Genomic DNA, 4,083 nt, shown 5'->3' on the forward strand with positions numbered 1-4,083 from the left:
CAACAACGAGGAGCTTGCTTTAAGCCATATAATGATTTTTGTAGTCTACACACACGAGTCTCTCCTTTATCTCTGAACCCTGGTGGCAATTTCATATACACTTCCTCATGTAAATCTCCATGAAGAAACGCATTGTGAACATCCATCTGATGAACTTCTTGATTCTCTTTAGCCGCAATATCAAGGAACAATCGCACTGTTGTCATGCGTGCAACTGGCGCAAATGTTTCTGCGTAATCAATCCCTTCTTCTTGGTGATTTCCTAGCACCACAAGACGCGCTTTGTATCTTTCTATCGTACCATCAGATTTATACTTGATTGTAAAAATCCATTTACACCCAAATGCCTTCTTTCCTGGAGGCAGGTGCTCTAGTCGCCATGTATTTGCTGCTTCCAAAGATTCAATTTCACAATCAACTGCAACTCCCCATCTCTCATCTTTCATAGCTTCAGCGAAAGATCTTGGCTCCATATTAGCCGACATAGCCATAACAAAGTCCAAGTGTTTCTATGTAAAACGATCACACGAAACAAAATTACAGATTGGATATTTCGTACCTGAGGATGTCTGAGGGGCGGGTGTCGTCATAGAGAGAGAAGAGGGTTGTAAAGTGACAGCCGTTTGAACGACATAGTCCTTGAGTCTAGTAGAAGTTTGTTTCTGTCGATGTCCTCTACCAAGAGGTACAAGAGAGTCTGTCACCGGAGAATGCGATGTATCAGCACTCGTAGATGTATCTAACACTGGTTCAGTATTAATTTGAATCTGTGTCTCATCTTCATCATCACTGTCCAAGTTTTCTCCTGTAGGTGGAACACCTAAACCTCCGTTGGAGACAGGAGCTACATCACTGATTGCATACGGGAATGTGGTTTCTTGAAACGCCACATCTCGTGAAACAAAGACAACATGACGCTCTAGATCATACAAGTTCCATCCCTTTTTCCCATAAGGATAGCCTAAGAAGACACACCGTCGACTTCGAGTCTCAAACTTATCTCCTTTATGATGCGAATTATGCGCATATGCTAAACATCCCAAGACTTTTAAGTGCTTATATCCTGGAGCATGTCCGAACAACACCTCAAACGGAGTTTTATTCTTCAGCAGTACCGACAGAGTGCGGTTTATCAAATAGGCTGCTGTGAGAACGCATTCACCCCAGTATTCTATCGGAAGACTAGCCTGAAACCTTAAGGCCCTCGCAATATTCAAAATATGTCTATGCTTGCGTTCCACTCGTCCATTCTGTTGTGGAGTATTAACACAAGAAGTCTCATGTATTATACCTTGCTCCTGAAAATATCGTGTAAGACATGTAAACTCAGTTCCATTATCACTTCTAATCCTCTTAACCTTCTGAGAAAACTGTCTTTCTATCATTGTGATAAAATTTCGAATTTGCATAGGCGCCATTGCTTTATCAGCCAGGAGATACAACCATACAGCTCGAGAATGATCATCTACAATTGTCAGAAAATATTTGGATCCACAGAATGCTGTAGTTCGATATGGACCCCATAAATCACAATGAATCAAATCGAAATTATCTTTTGCATTATTCAAACTGTCTGGAAAACACTGCCGAGTTTGCTTAGCTCGAAAACAGACATCACAATTCTTAATAGAAAGCTCATTATTACTACTACTAGATCTCCAAACACAAGATATGCATTCTGTTACTTGGAGAAACGGATGACCCATCCTATTATGCCATAAAACCAAATCCTTGCAAGCTTCAGTATGTAGGGAAGTCACGATCTCCACTCCTTGAAACCGGTACAACCCCTCTCCCTCTCTTTTACCCGCTCCAATCAGCATCCTCGTGGCTCGGTCCTGCAAAACCATGAGTTTATCAGTCACTTGTCCCACCAAATAATTGTCTGTCACAAGCTGTCCAAGCGAAATCAAGTTCGTATGAAATCCATCAACATAATAAACATTCGGTAACGAGAGTCGAGATGTCACTCGAACAGTTCCCTGTTTGAGGGTCAGGACATCAGCGCCTGCAGGTAACATAACCGATACTGGCATAATGTCACGAACATCCTCAAGCAAGTCCAACCGCCCAGTCATGTGGTGGGTTGCTCCAGTATCAAGTATCCAAAATATATCAGTACTCTTACCACTCAAGGTCGTTGTTGATCTCCCCGCATTGATAAGTTTTTGAACCGCAGTCCACTGGTCGTCTGAGAGTCCAATCAATCCCTGACGGTCATGTTCTGTTATCTCACTCGACGATCCAGCAGTAGCTGTGTATACTTGTGCCGCATTAGCTCTGGAAGGGGCGCAACGACCTCGGCCAGCTAACGAAGATCGGTTTTTATTTCTTTCTCCCCACCATTCAGGAAACCCAATTACTTTAAAACACTCAGAAGCTTCATGTCCCTTCATACCACACACCGAGCACTGTTTGGACCCGTCCCGACTTCCTTGTCCTCCACGATTCGCAGAGAAATCATTCGAGCTCTGTTTCTAGAGCTCTTTTGTGTGAACTGTCTCGGTCCTCCGATTGGAAGAACTCTGAGCTACGAAGCTCATCACCGGATTATCAGCAGTAGTGTTCGAAAGCAAAGTCTCATTCTGAGACACTGTCTAATACACACTGTCAAGATCGGGAAGAGGAATAATTGCACATATTTGTGAGAGAATCACTCCATGAACCGAGTCATCTAAACCAGACAGAAAATCATGTACGCGCAAGACCTCTCTCTCCTTCTCATGCGCCGAATTCAGGTCACATACACACTTATTACATGTACAAATTTTAGAATTCATACACTCCGCAATACCATCCCACAACTTTGTCAGACGGCCAAAGTAATCATCCACAGTTGATCCGTTTTGCTTACATGTAGCAAGCGAGTTTCGGAGTTGCTGCAGTCTTGCTCCACTCTTGAGCGAGAATCTCTTCTTGATTATGTCCCAAAGGTATTTAGCTATCTCACGTGTAGATACGGAAGATCTCAGCTTTGGATCAATGGTTTGTTTGATCCACCCTACCAAGAGGTGGTTATTTGCAGTCCAATCCTCAAGATACGGTGAATCAGATGCTGGTTTCGGTAGACTTCCATCAAGGAAGCCAAACTTCTTTCTGGAACTAAGTGCCATACGCAGGTTCACGGCCCATTCATCGTAGTTGTGAGCGTTGAGTAGAGGGTGAGAGATGACTGCACCCGGGTTGTCATTAGCACTTAGGTCGTATGGAGTTATAGTTTTGTACTTCTGTTCTTTGTTCGTTGAGAGCGCCATGACTCTGTTTTGTTGATCTAAAACAGAGCACCAAAGGTTTCAGTCGTAGATTATGTCTCTCTTGCGATTGCAAGAAGAGTTTGGTCAAGCTCAGAATCGAAAAAAAAATCTAAAGAAATTTTGTGTTTCTAGATTCTTGCTCTTATACCATGATAAAATTAGGTTTCAATCTCCTTTTCCTTATTCCTTAGGCAGCAACCCGCTCTTCATATATAATGATACAACCTCGAGTTATTATGAAAGTTTACATAAACAGAGATATGCCCAAATCATATTATATGGGATCTTAACATATCCCAATAGAAGAATCCAAACCGGGACACGCCAATGTCTGACCGGACTTCTCAACCCGGTTCCAAAAATCTGTTCTTTAGCACGGTGTCTGTTGGAATGAAAAAACTTTATAAAGATGGAGAAAGTGTTTAAGTGTTTGAAGAGAAAGAAGTTTTGTGAAGAAGAAAGATTATATAACTTAGAAGAGGATTTTATTACTTGTTACAAGCTTTGTTTATTTCTTGGTGATACAAAATGAAAGGGGAGTGGAGGTATTTATAGCCTCCAAAATACAAAATATCTTACATATTTTAATCATAAATCTAGAGAATTCTACCATAATATCTAAGATTTTTTTATTATAATTATCTAGATAATTCTATGAGAATATCTAGATTTTTATTCTAAGGAGGTGGAGGATGATTCTAGATATTGGACTAAGTTTGGACTAAAATGATTAGTAAATTATTAGCCCAAAATGTGATCCAAATCAAGTTTAACTTTCAACACCCCCTCTTAAACTTGATTTGGTTACTCCTAGCAAACTCCTCATCTT

The sequence above is a fragment of the Brassica oleracea genome, chromosome C3 (genome assembly GCF_000695525.1).
Source record: "Brassica oleracea var. oleracea cultivar TO1000 chromosome C3, BOL, whole genome shotgun sequence".
Classification (NCBI taxonomy): domain Eukaryota; kingdom Viridiplantae; phylum Streptophyta; class Magnoliopsida; order Brassicales; family Brassicaceae; genus Brassica; species Brassica oleracea.